The sequence below is a fragment of the Gorilla gorilla genome, chromosome 9 (genome assembly GCF_029281585.2).
Source record: "Gorilla gorilla gorilla isolate KB3781 chromosome 9, NHGRI_mGorGor1-v2.1_pri, whole genome shotgun sequence".
NCBI classification, from domain to species: domain Eukaryota; kingdom Metazoa; phylum Chordata; class Mammalia; order Primates; family Hominidae; genus Gorilla; species Gorilla gorilla.
Genome location: NC_073233.2, coordinates 123,882,720 through 123,899,727, shown reverse-complemented (window position 1 = coordinate 123,899,727; position 17,008 = coordinate 123,882,720). Strand labels below are relative to the sequence as shown.

The following is a 17,008-nucleotide window of genomic DNA, read 5'->3' as shown; positions in this document are numbered from 1 at the left end:
TTCTAGATCACCTCCTGCCATAAGTAAACTCAAATTCCCCAAACTCTGTGACCCTTTTTCAGTTCTGATCCTCTGTGATCTCTCTGCAGAATTTGACATTGTTGGCCAATCTTGCTCATGGAAAAGAACTCCCCCTACTGCCCCTGCCATTCATTAGTCTCCTCTGCTTTCTTGTCTTCTTTCGTAACTTACTGCCTTTCCATATCTATCTCTATTTCCATCTCGATCTCTGTTCCTTTTCTTCCTCCCTCCACCTACCATATGCACTGTCAGGGTTCTCTGTGGTCCTCTCGCACCAATGTTTCCCTTAGCAATCCTTCTCTTCTCTCACCAGTGTTTCCCTTAGCAATCTCATTCATTAGATGGTTTAAATCATCATTATCATCCAGATGACTCTTAGATGGACATCTCCACCTCAGCCTATCTCTATGGCTATAGTGCCTCTATCCAAACTCTCTCCTGGCCACCTCCGCATTCTGCTATGCCATAAACGCATCATCTCTCTATTAGTTAGCGTACTGTTTCAGCTGCTTTAACGTAAGCCAAAATAACATGGTCTAAACAATACACAAGGTTTATTTCTCTCTTGTGTGAAAATCTGAGCTGGTAGAGGTCTGAGGGCTATGGGAGTGGGAATAGCTCTGCTAGGGTCCATGCTATCCCAATACCACTGCCTTGGATGTTGCCTTTGCCTATGTGGTGGAATCTGAATCCTGAATGCCACTTTCCTGTACAGACCTTCAGGAACTCGAAAGAAGAATGAAAAACAAGTAGCCTCCCCCCTCCTTTTTTTTTTTTTTTTTTAAGGAAACAACCTAGAAGTGGTACACATCACTCTGTTCACATCTCATTGATGAAAACTTAATCACATAGCAGTACCCAGTTACAAGGGAGCCTGAAAAATAAAGTCTTTAGCTGGGTGGCCAACTATACAACATAGAAGGGAATGAATATTGGGACAATTGACAGTCTCTGAAACCACCATTTTGCTCTATTTCCTGACTCCTGTAACTCCTTTCTTGACCCACTTCTCCTCTAGTCTTCTTAATATGTGCTACTATATTGTTAATATTTATGAATTCTCATTCTAGAAATCCTAATTGCAAACGTAGGTATCTTTGATAGCTCCCCTTATTTCACTGTAACAACTTCCCACATGTTTAAGATTTCCGCTCCCTTCTTACTAACCCTACACCAATTCAGACCTTCATTGCCTCTCATCTGAGGTCTTATGATAATTTTTTCTTTATTTTTCTTCATCAGCCAATGGGCAAAGGAAGAAGTCTTATGATAATTTTATAAATAGTCTTCATGCTTTTAGTCCCTCATTACTCTAAAGCATCTTTAATATGGCTGCTGATTAATCTTAGTCAACACAGCTCAACTCCTCAATCCCATGCATAAGTCCTCAGCGGCTTCCTATCACCAACTCCGTAAAGTTCAAGTTTCTTACCCTAGCCCTAAGCCTTAAGAGACTCTCTGGTCCACCTTCACTCTCTCTATTTGGTTCTGCATTACATGCATTCTCCCTTCCATGACAATTCCTGACCTAATCTCCCCTCCCTGTTACTTCATCATCATAATTGAATAACAGCTAACATGTATTGATTGCTTACTTTGAGCCAAACACAGTTATATACATTACTTCATTAAATACTTGCAACAGGAGTGACATCAGCAAGATGGTGGAATAGGACTTTCTGGTGCTCATCCTCTCACAGAAACAGTCTTTAGAAACCGGTCTAGTTTGAATAGCTATACATGCATGATACCTTCACAGAGCGAAGGAAAGCAGGTGAGAGATTGCAGCACCTGAGTGCAGCACAGAGATTTTTAAAAGACACACTTGAGAGGGCAGGAAGGATAGTTTCACATTACCTGCATCAACTCCATCTCCAACTTCAGGCAGCACAGAGAGATGCTCTCTGCTTGGGGAAGGAGAGTGAAGCAAGCACAGGACTTTGGCTCAGATCCCAATACTGGGCCCACCCCAGTCAAACCAAGCATCAGACAGGTTTCCATGGCTCTAGATTACAGGCCAGCACCACAGACCAAGCCTCTAGGCCTACTTTTATGCCAGGCCAGCCCCAGCAGCCCCAGGCTGTGGACCAGCTCTCATAGACTCAGCCTTCAGGTTTACCCCAGTGCTGGGCCAGCCCCCAAAGACTCAGGCTCCAGACCTGCCTCAAACTTCAGGTCTGCCCCACTGTCAGGCTGACCCTAGTGGCTCAAGGTTTACATCCCCAGCACCCAGGTCAGCCCCCACAGACCAATACTCCAGGTCAGGGCCCACAGGCCTGGCTTCCAGGACCTCCTCAGGTCCAGGCTGGCCCCTATTGACTCAAGCCCACTGTGTCCCAGGATCAGGTTGGCACTCACAGATTCGGGCTTCAGACTTATCCCCACGGGCTCAGGGTTCAGGTCCATCCCAGCTCCTGGTCAGCCCTGGCAGACTCAGGTTCAAAGCCTGCTCCAGCATCACATCAGCTCCTGTGGACCTAAGCTTCAAATTGGCTCCTGTGGATACAGGTGTTAGGCCCACCCTCATGGACCCAGGCTCCAGGCCCACCCCCAAGCAGACCCAAACTCTAGGACTGCCCTGGTGGATCAAAGTTCCAGGCTCATCGCCATGGATTCAGGCACCAGACCTGCCCATCTGCTCACTCAGGCATCAGACCAGCCTGCCTAAGCCTCTAGCAGCAAGCTCACCCACAAATCGTGTCAGATGGCTTGCCTAGAATCTCTGGATGAGCTGACTTGTGAAGGTCTTTTCCTGATGACATCAGTTTCTAAAGACTGGAATAAGTGCCTACATTCTCAAATGTGCAAACACCACTGCGTAGCCACAAATATCATGAACAATCGGGTAAACATGACACCACCAAAGAAACAAAATAAAGCACCAGTAACTGACTCTAAAGAATGGAGATTTATAGACTTCCTGACAAAGAATTCAAAATAACAGTCTTAAAGAAGCCCCATGAGCTATAAGAGAATTCAGAAACAAAAATCAGGAAAACAATATACAAACTAAATGAGAGGTTCAACGAAGGGTACAAACCATGAAAAAGGATCAAAGACAAATTCTGGAGCTGTAGAATCCAATGACCGATCTGAAAAATTTTATAGAGAGCTTCAACCACAGATTTGATCAAACAGAAGAAAGAATCAGTGAGCTCAAAGACAAGTCATTTGAAATTGCCCAGAGGAACCAAATGGAAAAGAAAAAGAAAAAGAGTAAAGAAAGCCTACAGAAATTTTAGGACACCAACATGTGAACAAATATATGCATGATGAGTATTCATGTGAGGCTTGTCTATCCCTCACAGTACCAAATGATTCCCTGGTTATGATTCTGAAAGCAAGGAATTTAATGCTGACATACATCAGAAGCATATCACTGGTTAGAATGCTGCAGATTACATGTGTTACCTAATGAAAGATGACAAAGCTGCTTATAAGAAACAGTTCTCTCAATACATAAAGAACAACATAACCCCAGACCTGATGGAGGAGTTGTATAAGAAAGCTCTTGCTGCTATATGAAAGAACCCAGTTTATGAGAAGAAGCCCAATAAACAGGCTAAAAAGAAGAGGTGGAACCATCCCAAAATGTCTCTTGCCCAGAAGAAAAATCAGGGACCTCAAAACAAGGCAGGCTTCCTCAGAGCCCAGGAGTGGCCTGCTGAGAGCTAAGTCAAGTAATTTTCTGTGAGGATTTTTCAGATAAATACAATAAACTTACTGACCAGGCAGCAAATAAATAAATATGTAAATAGGTTTTCACCAAGTCACATAACCAAACTCCCAAAAGTCAAAAACAAAAGAGAATTTTGAAAGGAGCAAGAGGAAAACAAAAATTACATACAAGGGAACGCTCATGAGACTACCCGTGAATTTCTGAGCAGGAACCTTGCAGACCAGGAGAAAGTGAGATGATATATTCAAAGTACTAAAGGAGACTTTCTGTCTGGTGCTGTCAGGTAAACCAAGATGGGTGCATACAGATACATCCAGGAGCTATGGAAGAGGCAGTCTGATGCCTTGCACTTTCTTCTGAAGGTCGGCTGCTGGCAGTACTGCCGGCTCTCTGCTCTGCACAGGGATCCCCACCCCATCTGGCCTGATAAAGCGTGCCAACTGGGCTACAAGGCCAAGCAAAGTTACATTATATATAGGATTTGTATGCGCCATGGTGGCCAAAAATGCCCAGTTCCTAAGGGTGCAACTTATGGCAAGCCTGTCGATCATGATGTTAACCAGCTAGGGTTTGCTTGAAGCCTTCAGTCCACTGCGGAGGAGTAAGCTGGACACCACTGTGGAGCTTTAAGAGTCTTGAATTCTAACTGGGTTGGTGAAGATTCCACGTACAAATTTTTGGAGGTTATCCTAATTGATCCATCCCATAAAGCTATCAGGAGAAATCCTGACACCCAGTGAATCACCAAACCAGTTCACAAGCACAGGGAGATGCATGGGCTGACATCTGCAGGCTGAAAGAGCCACGGCCTTGGAAAGGGCCATAAATTCCACCACGCTCTTGGTGGTTCTCGCTGGGCAACTTGGAGAAGGCACAATACTTTCCAGCTCTACCGTTACCACTAATATAAGTAAAGTTCATAAAATTCCTATGTAATAAACAACTTAGGACAGTCATGTCTGTCTACAGGTATTATTTGTCTTTTAAAACTAGTCTGCAGATTGTTTCATGAATGCTTTGTCAAATTATGAAAGTTAAGGTGCAGTAATGGTTGACAATGACTATAAGTGATGCTGTATCTTGTTTCCAATAAGATAAACTTTTTTTGTCTTTGCTCTATCTTATTAGGAAGTTATATGTCAGTGTTTAAAACATATTGTGTGGTATAATAGGTTTAAAATAAATTCCCTAAAAGAGGAGAAGGAAAAAAAAGTACTAAAGGTAAACAACAACAACAACAACAGCCAACAAAGAATACTATATCTGGCAAGGTAGTCATTCAGAAATGAAGGAGAGATAAGGACTTTTTCAGACAAACAAAAGCTGTGGGAGTTCATCACCATTAGACCTGTCTTACAAGAAATGCTAAAGAGAATGCTCCAAGCTGCATAAAAAAGGATGCTAATTAGTGATACAAAAACACATGAAAGTATAAAACTCGGAGGTAAGTCAATTTCATTGTAATCAATAAATCAAGTTTAATAGGAAAAAATCCTCACAATAATCCCATAATATAAATGGTAGTTATAACTGTCATACAAATGAGGAGCAGAGGCTCTGAAGTGTCAATTAAATTATCCCCAATTTTGTGATTAGAATGTGACAGAGCCAAAGTTTGGTCCCAACTTTGTGTGACTCCAGAGCCTGTGTTTTTAGCTCTAAATGACACCATCTTTCATCCTATGTCTTCTCAGATTATTCCTTTATCAGAAATGCACTTTCTTCTTATCAACTCATGGCAAAATCTTAAGCATCTTTCAAGATCTGCCTTGCATGCCTCTTCTTCCAGGAAGACTTCCCTAAAACTCTCAGTTGGAATTTATGCCTCTTTCCTCTAACTCCCATAGCCACATGTCTGTGCCTTTCTTTCAACACTTAGCATCTCCTACCTCATACTATAATGCCTTGTAGAGATGTATTAATTTCTCTAGACTCAATCATGAACTCAAGAAAGTGAATACTATTGGGGAGTCTAGGTCATGTTTTTGTCCCTGAAGTGGAGCATTTATTACCTGGCCTCAGCCTTCACATCTAAATATAGTATCAAAAATATTTTTCAAATATAACCCCTCTTCTTCATCCGTATTACTGCTTCCCTCATTCATGCCCTCAATATGTCTCTCCTGAACCACTGCAGTTGTTCCCTAACTTATGTGCCTAATCCATTTTTAAATTCCTCCTCCATAAGGCTTCCAGAGTAATCAATCCCTATTAGTGGCTTCCACTGGTCAATGTGATGTCCTCTACACATCTTAACCTGGTATAGAAGACTCTCAGTATTGAGGACCATACCTACCTCTTAAGTATACCCTGTACTTGTCTTTTTTATGATCTAGAAATATTATCTACACTATGCAAGGTTTCATACTTTCATGCCTTTCTCAGGCTATTCCATCATTCTGAATTGTTTCCCCATCTTTCTTTGTTTATCTTCATCAAGAATCATCTTGGGCAAATGACCTTCAAGAAGCATTACCTGAATTCCACTTCCACTTTGGGCTAGCTGCTCTTCTTCTTTTCTCTCATGACATATTAATATCGTATCATGCTCAGATGCATATTTTTCTTCACTGTACCATGTTAGTGGTAATTATCTGTGTATGTGTCTGTCTCACTCATCCGTGTGCTCACTTTTTAGGGTTAGGAAACATACCCAGTTTATCTGTGTCTTCCTTGCACCTAGGTTAGTACATATATTGAGAACTCAAACACAGTAGTTTGTTGAATGAACCATAAAAATCAGTTATTGTATTATACCTTAGTACAGTGATATCACCAGGGCCTGCTGAAGTTTACATATTGCCTATATTAAATGATTTCATCTTGCTGTTTCCCTGCAGTCTGTTTGCTGTCATGTCACACTGTAGCAAAAATACTTGCCTCTATCAGCTCCTCTTCCAATAGGATTTTATTGAATGTCCTTCTGATACAGGTCCATAGATATAGATCAGAAAATCAACATGGCTACAATAGTATTAGAACAAGACTACAATGATTCTGATGGGATTTCACACGGGCTTCTGTGTCAGTAAATTTTGTGAATTTTATAAATATAGCAGTAACACCTGTTTTGATTGGTTAAATTATTTTGATCCCATTTCTGGTTCTCAGTATGTTCTGGAGAGATGTGGCTCTAGGATTCAGATGACAGACCCAGAGCCAACTGGGATACACCATGCACCATTCTGCTCTTTCTTTGATTATGGTAATTTTAGCTTGACCAGGACTATTTTAGGCATATGCTTTTTGCATTCATGCATTTTATCGCATTTGATCCCCAGAAGATCCCTTTGCAGCTGATTTATTATCTGAATTTTACAGGTAATAGAAGAGACACACAAAGGTTAATGGGCACATCTAAGGTCACACAGTCAGTAAGTAAATGAGTCATGCTGAAACTCAGGTGTCTTCACTCAAAATCCAATGTTCTTTCTTCTATCCCACACTTTGCTCCATATAATTTTTGTGTGAGAAAACTGTATTTGTCTAAACTACTGTTTTTTCAAACTGCAGGTTGAAACTCGCTAGTTGGTCATAAAATCAGTTTAGTGAGGGCCAAGCAGCATTTGAATAGAATGGGATGGAATGGAACAGAATGGAACAGAATTCTCAGGTCACAATGTAAAATATTTTTTTCTTTCTTTCCTTCCTTCCTTCCTTCCTTCCTTCCTTCCTTCCTTCCTTCCTTCCTTCCTTCCTTCTTTCCCCTCCCTCTTTCCCTCCCTCCTTTCTTTCTTTTCTTTTCTCTCTCTCTCTTTCTTTCTTTCATGGAGTCTCACTCTATTGCCTAGGCTGGAGTGCAGTGGTGCAATCTCAGTTCACTGCAGCCTCTGCCTCCCAGGTTCAAGCGATTCTCCTCCCTCAGGCTCCCGGGTAGCTGGGACTACAGGCACATGCCACCATGCCTGGCTAAATTTTGTATTATTAGTAGAAACGGGGTTTCACCACGTTGGCCAGGCTGGTCTCAAACTCCTGACCTCAGGTGATCCACCCGCCTAGGCCTCCCAAAGTGTTGGGATTACAAGTGTGAGCCATCATGTCTGGCCTAAAATATTTTTCTTATATTGGGTCATAGGAAAAAAAAAGCCTTTTTTTTAACCACTTTGTCTAAAACTGAAGTTGCCAAAGTGATCTTATCATTGCCCAAATGCCAGGCATATCTCAGTTCTCATCTTCTTTGATTCTTTGGTGGAATTTGATACTTTCCTCTACTTTCATCATCAAAAAACGCTTGCCTTCCCTGGCCTCCGAGCTCTCCCTTTCTCCTGGTAGTTCCATCTCTCCAACAATCCTCATTCTAGCACCTAAACATTGATATTCCCTAGAGTTCTCCAGGACCCACTTTTCTTCTTGCTCTATCCTCTTGGCATAAGAAAACAGCTTCAACCATTGTCTAAAAACCATTGATCCCTAGATCAATGCATCTAATTGTGAGTCCTCTCCCAAACTCCAGACTCATATTTTTAGCTGTCTACTGAACACCTCCTTCTTGATATCCATGAGTCTCTCAGAGTCAACATGTCCACATGAATTTATTATCATCTCTTCAAATGTCCTCTCCTTCTACATCAGTGGGGGACACCTTCGTTCACCCAGCCACCAAAGCTCATAGCCTGGGAGTCCTCCTAGAGTTCTCTCTGTCTCTCCTGCCTTGACATCCAATTAATGACCACATCCTGTCAAATCTGCCTCTGTTATACCGCTTGAAATTGTCTGCTCTGCCGCTTTCTTAGTGCATAGCCTAATTATCTCTCATTGAACTACTGCCTCCATTATCCCCTCCTCTAGTCAATCTTTCACATTGCTGCCACAATTTCAAAAATGCAAATCTGACCAGGTTGGCTCTCTCTGTAAATCATCACAGAGTTTGTGCCAGTGTGGACTGACGAAGATGCATGCTTCTCAGCATTACCTGCAAGCCCCTTCATTCTTCTCACTCCTGCTTCCTTGCCTCCTCCTCTCCCTTCTTTCTCCTGTCTGCTCAGGTTCTCTTCTGTGCTGCAGTGGACATGCCAGGCTCCTTTGACCCTCCTGATGAATGCACACACTGTTGTCTTCGCGTGAATGCTCCTCTCCTTGCTCACCCTTATCCACCTGCCAACATTTTATTTCAGGTGTAACTCTACTGCTGCCTCCTGGAAGGTTCCTCTTCCTCAGACTTATCTCTTGTGTATATACTCTAGGGTGCACCCATGGCTTTAGGACATTCCCTAAGTACTTTTTGCCTCTCAGATTATGCTCGATTATAATTGATTATTTGCATTTCAGATTCCACCGCTCTACCGTGAACATCTCAAAAACTAGAATTATGACTCATCCACTTACCTATGCCCAAGGCACCAGCATATAGTAGGTGTTCAATAATATTTGTAAAATAAATGAAGTCTCAGTTCTGCCATTTACTAGCTATTACTTTGAGCAACTCCCTTAACCTCTTAAGCTTCATTTTCTTCCTCTGTAAGTGGACAGAAACTAATGGTTATCGAGTACTTCTATGCAATGGGCCCTATATTGTATGTCTTTACATATGTTATTTAATTTTCACCACAAACCTTGGAAATAGAAATGATTCCTCATCCTATAGGTAAGAAAAGGGAGAGAAATGAAGCAAATTGTCCATGGTTTGGTAGTCAGAGCCAGAATCTGAACTTAAGTCTGTCTGATTCCACAGCTCTTTCCACTACACCAAGCTGCCAATAAAATGGAGAAGAAGACTATCGACCTCACTGGGATTAAATGTGATAATGTATGTGAAAGCACTTTGTAAACTGTTAAACGCCATCAAAATGTGAGACGATATTATTGTCATTAAGATCTGCCATGGTCTGCATATCATGGTCAGAATTTTCAGTAACTGATATCGGAAATCATTCAGTTGTAGCTGGCTGCAAGGGCCTATGGGAATCAGACACCTCTCTGGGGCTATTTCCGCAGCATACTTGCTCCCCTGCTTGTAGACGCAAATAAATAGCAATGCAACAGGAGGCCCAGTGGAGCGCAAGGATGCAGCATGCCCAAGGAGAAATGATGATGAGTATGCTTGTCAGTTACAGGTTACAGCACCCTATGAATGTCCTGGTGACACCATTGTGTTTTAGAATCTTCAGGCTGCTTTGTTGTCGCAACATCCCATTTAGAATCTTGGCGTGTGCTGAGGGTCGCGAACCGCACTGCTTTTAGCTGCTGCCACCAGTTTGTGAATCATCCTGTTTACAATCTTTCAGATGCTATCTGGGTGGCGCGCCTGCAGAAAAGCAGTGATATATGGCATTGCCTGCGTCAGGGAGGTGACAGGGAACTGCCATGAGAGGCAAGATTCACAGTCAAAACATATTGCATTTAGCTGGCCATTTAAGTCACCCAAGGCCATCAGGTAGGTCCTGACAGGACAGCTGACCAAGGGCATATGATGGTCATGGGCCACCAGAGTTACTTCTCCTATTGAAGGCACGGATGGTGGAAATGAAGCCTTGCATTTTTACTGACCGTGCAAACTGCCTGGGCAGTGGAAGGTTAGCTCCTTAATTTTCTCTTTCATCGTTTGAATGCTACTTAATTCCATGTAACATAATTGGCTTGTTAATGTCTCTTGTTTTTTATTGCTGCAAAGAAACATGCTGTAACCGATCTGGACAAATCATGCACATGTCTGTAATTTAATGTCTGCTGACCCCAGTTGGAGACATTTTTCTTCAAGCATATTTTCCCTGGGTCTAGAAAACCTTTCTTGTGACTTGTGTCCCTCCAACATCCTTTTCCAAACTCAGTTTTCCTCTCAAGTTAATAAACAAACAAAAGCAAGAGAAGACTTTACAATGATTCAATGAAAAAGCTGTGGAGAGAGATTCTCCTGGATATGGAATCAAATTTTGAAAAAGTTTGCCTTATTTCTTAGAAGCTATGAAGTGTGATTTCCTCTAATGAGTAACAACTAATTAAAGCCTGTGAATTAAAGCAAATGCATCCCAATTTTGTCCCTTCAGAGGCAGCCTCCTCTGAACGCTCTCAGCTTTGTTCCAGACATGGTAGCCCGTGTTCAATTTTGGAGTGCAATATGTGGGACTGAATCTGATTTAAACATTGCCAGCTCACTCTAGAAATTTCCTAATATACTATGAAGTGCTAAGACGTTTGCAATAGTCTGACTTCTCTACCACAAGTAGATAATTAGTCGCCCTTGTTCATCAACAATGTGTTTAGATATCAACTTATTTTAAATTTCTTTGGGGGCAGACACACACATTATATATAATGCATATATATACACACATTATATGTACATAGAGACATTATATATGGTATAATGCATATATATGATGTATACATACACACACACACACATATATATATATATATAAAATCCACCATCTTCTGGTGGAAAAAGAGGAAAGGGGGTTAATGTGTGTGTATATATATAATATATATAAATTATATATAGATGTATATGTATATGTTAGGTATATACATTATATACATAAAATGTATATATACTTTTATATGTATATGTATATGTTAGGTATATACATTATATACATAAAATGTATATATACTTTTATATGTATATGTATATGTTAGGTATATACATTATATACATAAAATGTATATATACATTTTATATATTAACACTGATGTGTATATAAAATGTATATACATTATATACACATTAATGTTAATGTGTATATATACAATTTGTGTGTGTGTGTGTGTGTATATATATGTACACACACACATTAACCCCCTTTCCTCTCTTTTCACCATAAGATGGTGGATTATGGATCATCTGCAGGCCATGTTATTACCCCCTGCAGACTTGTCAGAGAGAATCAGATCAAGTGATAGAATAGACTTAATCGTCATCATTTTCATCCTAAGTACTTAACATCCTGGCTTGCAGGACCTCTGTATTTACTGTGGAGGGGTGTGTACATGTGTTGCCATTTTAAAGATGGCAAGAGTGAGGCCTGAAACATAAAGTAATTTCCATAGGCTGAGCAGTTTGTAAGGGTGGGAATCGAACCTGATGCTCTTGACTCTCTGTTCCAGCACTCTACACTGGTCCAAGCTGTTTCCAAACACACTGGAGACAGTAAACATTTAGGGTTCTCTGGTCTTCTTGCCTCCATCTTTGATCATTTCTGTTGTTTTGGAGAGCTGAAGGCATCTGTAAGGAACCAAATCTTATAGACTCAGTGCCTAAGTTGTGCCCCTGAGATGCTGTAACTTACAGGTAACAGCATTGAATTGAAACTAATAGCCCAGCATGGCTCACTGCAGTGTTCTGAACTTACCTACAGATTCGCTGTGGTGTTACTTATGGAGATGACAGATTTAGTGTAGCTCAGCTTAATAAAATAGCATTTATGGCAATATCTGCACAATTAGAGCACACTTCAGCCAACGTGACATCATACACATTCCCCTCTACTTGGGACACTGTTCTTTGGAGACTGACGTGAGCTCTGGGCAGTTGAAGAGCATTTGGGATACAGGGAAGGTACCCTAAAAAGGATTAGGAGAAACTTCCCAGCTTTTAGGAGATAATTCACCTTCATGCCCTATTCCACTTTTGATGGAATATCTCCATCACAAGTGCCTGTGTTGTATCAGGGTGTTCTAGTTCCTGAGCAGTCTCTGGAGACAAGTAGGTACAGTTGAACTTAGCCAAGCCAACACTCATTTTTCACCTCTGTGGTCCTGCACATGTTTCTCCACCTCCCTGGGCCTCCCTTTTCTCATCTCTAAAATCTGGGAGTTGGGTTAATAATCTCCAAAAGGCTAGAATTAGAAGTCTATTTCTTCGGGGTTGTTCACTCCACAATCTAGGATGAAAGCAAAGCGTTCAGTCAGCATGACTTGGGGGAATCATCTCTGCATTTCACAGCTCTGAACTCCACCTAACCCCTGTCTGCCTCCCACTCCCACTAGCAGATATTACCTAGAACTGCCTGAAGTCACTGAGTTCCCAGACACAGAATGTAATAGGAGTGGGATTGTGCCCTCCAAGTCTTGTCTTTCTTGAAAATGTCTATGGTAGTTTTCTACTGGGTCTCCATAAAATGGTCATGAGCCTAAAATTACTATTGAGGCAAATAGTTGATGGATTATTTGACTCCACTGAGTAACTTGCCAGATGGTTTTAGAGCTGTGTAGACATAGTCTCGGTCAAAACTGTTGAAAGCATTTGTGTAGGCAAGCCCAGCCTCAGTTAGTGTCACAGTGACCAGCTGGGAAGTGAAAAATGTAACCAAACAATGGACTGCTTTCTTTTCATCAAGCCAAATAACCAGTTTTACTGATTTTCTTTTCCCACTGACTTAATTGTTTTTGCAACTGATGTGACTCACTTCGCAGATTGTTTCCAATCATGCGGGCGCAGCCCGAGTTGCGGAGCCTTGTGGTTACTGTTCCTTCCACCCTAGTGAGGTGGGAGTCGAGAAGTCCGGTGACTCACCACAGGCTACCAGCCATGTGATGGCGCTTCATCACATTGTCCTTCTGTGTGCCCAGCACTTTGCTGCGGACATGGAAATAAACAGATACTATGAGATAGCAACACACACACACACACACACACACACGCATGCACACACACTATATCAAGAAAGTATGGTCAAGACACCGTAAAACTCAAAGGGCTAGGCATCTTGAAACTTTGTAAATAGCCATTAACCCAGGACAAATTGGGCCCATTAATAAAGAAAAATGCCAATTTCATTGATTTGCCTGTCTTACAGTTCACTTGCTTCTCTTCTCGGTGTGACAAGCTCCACCTCCGATCATACTGCACTCTCTAACAGAGAGACTAGAAACTAGCACTGGCCTGAATCAGCTCTGTGGAGCCCAAACCGGAATGCATCTGATCCAACTTTGTGGAATGGGGTAGGAGTGTAGTTGCGAGCTTAACTGAGCAGATAAACTGGTCAGTAAGTCACAGAAGCCATAGCTAAAGGGGTCATCAATGCAAGGAGCACCTGAAATGGTTATAGGGTGTGAGAGTCTGTAAGCGCCAAGACTTAGGAGAGGATGAATATAAGGAACCAAATGCTGAAATGGGTGAGCAAAAGTCCTACAGTGGGTCCTACAGAATGCCCGAGACAGGCAGCTGTTGATGGTGGCTAGTTTCCTACCAGTTCCTGGGCCTCTGGCTGAGGGCAAGCTAGTCCTGAGCTATCAGAGTAGAGACATGGCACTATCATTTTGCAAAATGCTTTCTATCAAATTGTTTCTACTAAAGCTAAATATACCCATGCCCTATGATTCTGGCAATTTCACTGTTAACTATATAGAAATACATGTGTATAACCACTAAACAACCCGTTAAAGTGATTAGAACAGCATTATTCATATAACCCCAATCCAGAAACAGCCCAAATGTTTCTCAACACTGGAACTGATAATTGCGATTTACTTAGAAGTAGGATAATATGCAGCAATGAAAAAGAACAAATGGTTGCTTACAAACATATTATTAAGCAAAAAAGAGGTAGATACAACATAATGTACTGTGTATGCGTCCATTTATATAAAGTTCCAAAACAGTCAAAATGAATCTATGGTGACTGAAGTCAAGTGATCACTTTTGGAGACAAAGGTAGAAGTTAGTGGCTGGAATGGGGTCCAACGGAGTGCTGGGAATTTTCTATTTCTTGATGTGGGTGGGAGTTATGCTGGCGTATTTACTTTTTGTATATATTGTGATCACATACAAATATTAATATTAATAAAAAATTTTAGGCAGGTTATAAAAAGGGGGACAGGCAAAATAGACACTGGGGTATAAAAGTCCTCTGTCACCAGGTGCATTTCTCATGGGAATAAGCATGACTGCACTGACCTATTATGTAGATTTCGTCTTTCCTGGTGTCTGAGGGTGTTCAGTCTGTGTCGTCATGTCAGAACTTAGCTGAAAAACTGAAGACTGAGGGGAGAACAATCTGATGTCCATGCCCTTCACCTAGAGAGGAATGCCCAGGAAGGGGTGGTTGTGGCAGGGAAGGTGAAAGTGCAAGTGCATGCTTGGGAGAGTAGGGAGAGTATAAAGGGGTATGGAAGCAGGGGAAGGCAGGGACCACTGGCTTCTCACATCTGGACTCTGAAACCGCCATCTGATGCAACGCTTCTCAGAAGCACCCATGCTAATCACCACCAGCTGACACCCCCAGTCACATCTGCACCACCCCAGCTAATCACTGCCCACAATTGCCTACACCTGTCTTCCCCTCCTGCCTGCCCCTGCCACCTGCCTGCCTGCCACTTTCAGTCCTCATGCTAAATCAATAACAAAGTCCTCTGAGGGCTGCCTAGCTTCTCTGTTGATGCCCCCTCCCCTTAAACCCACTTCCCCTCCTCCCCTCTCCAAGCCTGATCCATCTGCCCAAGCTCAGATCTGCTTCAACAGGACTGGCAGGGTGGCTCTGGTTGCAGACAGCATGGCTCTCCCTGTCCTTAGCAGCTGCCGATGCTGCAGTTTAAGAATCACCATGTCTGGAGAAAGTCCATTAAAAGACAGTAGCAATGTATATTGTGCAGTGACCCTCTGGGCACCCAATTCCACCTTGTTAATGATCTCTTTGAAATAGCCAAGGCTGTGGAGGGAGATGTGGTTCAGAGGTCCCCAGGACTGTGTTGTTAGGACACAGCTGCATTTGCTATGTTTGGGCAACACTCAGGAATCACTCTCCTGCTAATGGGGGCAGGTCCTCAGAGACCCACTCAGCCAATTAAAATACTCTTCAGGAATGTGCTGAATGTCCAGCCACTGGGCAGATCTGTGAATGTTTATCCTGGCAAGGAGAAAGCTAAAGATGTAGCCATCTATTCCATGTGGAGGAACGAGCGTTCCAACGGTGAGTCTCATAGCTGTTTCTCTCCTTAGGACACTCGGGTGAAAGTGACATATTCCAAACACACCCACTGCCTTAACAGAGGTGATACACAATCCCCTGTTATCCAGCTGTGACTCTACCACCGCCCTCCCACTCAAGAAAGCAAACTGAAATGCAAGTAAAGCAAGAGAGATGTTACAATAAGCACTCTTTCGAATTTTCTCTATTTACAAAATCACCTTCTCAGATGTGATGTTTTATTATTGGTAACAAATTACTTGCAGTGTACCTCAAAACAGATGAGGCAAACCAGTGTGTTTTGACAAGTAAGCTAAGAACTGTTGCTAGAGAATATGGAAACCATCAGCTAACCACACTATAAGAAATACATTGGTGGCAGGATATAAGGAAGAACTTCCAGGTAGTAAGACTTGAGCATTTAATAATAGCTCAGCAAACATTTAATGAGTGCCTGCATGGTGCCAGGCTCTTTCCTAGGCTTGGGGCATGATTGCTTATTGCAAGAGTAACTGGAATCAATATCTTTAACAAAAATGTAGAAAATCATTTAAAGCAGAGATTTGACAGAAAATGGCCTGGGTTGAAGACATTCCCAAGATATTTAATTCCCATTTCTTTCCATTCCTCTCCAAGCTCTTAGGGATGATTTCAGGGCTATAATCAGGTCTGGGCTATAGAGTATGAGAGTCTAAGAAGCAGCTCTATCATGTGGTTCATAGTCTCACCTGCCTGTACCTGGTCACGAGTTCTGTGAATTCATGGGTTTTGGAGAGGGTGTGAGAAAATGGCTCTTAAACGTGATCTCTCTGTGGAGGAAGGATGCCAGTGCCCTGACCACCATGGCCTTACTAATGGGAACAGTGTTGTCAAGGGTCCTAAATTGGAAGTTAAGAGACATAGATTCTAGCCCCACTAGAGCATAATAATTTTAGGAAGACATTAAGGGTCCAAGGCCTCACATATCCACCCAACAACAAGGGGCTTCAAGCCACGATGTTGAAGTACATTGCTGTTAAAACACAGATGCCTGGAAGCTGGAGAATACCATTACCGTAACTCTCTATGGGGAAATCTGACACTGTACCATTCTATTCCGTCCTCACATGTTATGACAAAGTTCTGTCCATTATTTTTAAACCATGAGCATACCTCCAAGCCCACTACCCTTCTGTGATACAGTCTCTGTCCTTTCCAAACTCCCACTCCCTCACATTTAATCATCCAGTTATTTTCCCATTCCAGAACTCTCCTTAATCTCTCAGATTAAGGAGAGGAGCATGTCCTTTCTGGCCTCATTTGTCTCCCTGAGCCTGTGCCCCTGGCCAGTCATTTCACCTGCCCTCAGCCAATCTGGAAGTTCCCACTCTCCTGACCAATGAGTCCCTTGGTGCCAGAACCCAAACACAGCGCAGGTTCAACCTGCTGCCCTAGCAAACACTGCAGGAGAAAAAAAGTCATGTGC

The 17,008-nt window shown here is 42.3% G+C and overlaps 2 long non-coding RNA genes and 1 pseudogene across 2 annotated transcripts in view; 2 read left to right on the top strand and 1 right to left on the bottom strand.

The window, feature by feature from the left end:
• Positions 1–17,008, top strand: part of LOC129525561 (uncharacterized) — a 565,073-nt gene that overhangs the window by 492,914 nt on the left and 55,151 nt on the right. The window lies entirely within an intron of this gene.
• Positions 1–17,008, bottom strand: part of LOC109028797 (uncharacterized) — a 60,717-nt gene that overhangs the window by 24,105 nt on the left and 19,604 nt on the right. Inside the window, exon 8 of the long non-coding RNA XR_002007769.3 lies at positions 13,045–13,214. This is a non-coding gene — a long non-coding RNA (uncharacterized lncRNA). The remainder of the gene's footprint in view (positions 1–13,044; positions 13,215–17,008) is intronic.
• Positions 3,994–4,605, top strand: LOC101134878 (large ribosomal subunit protein eL15-like; annotated as a pseudogene).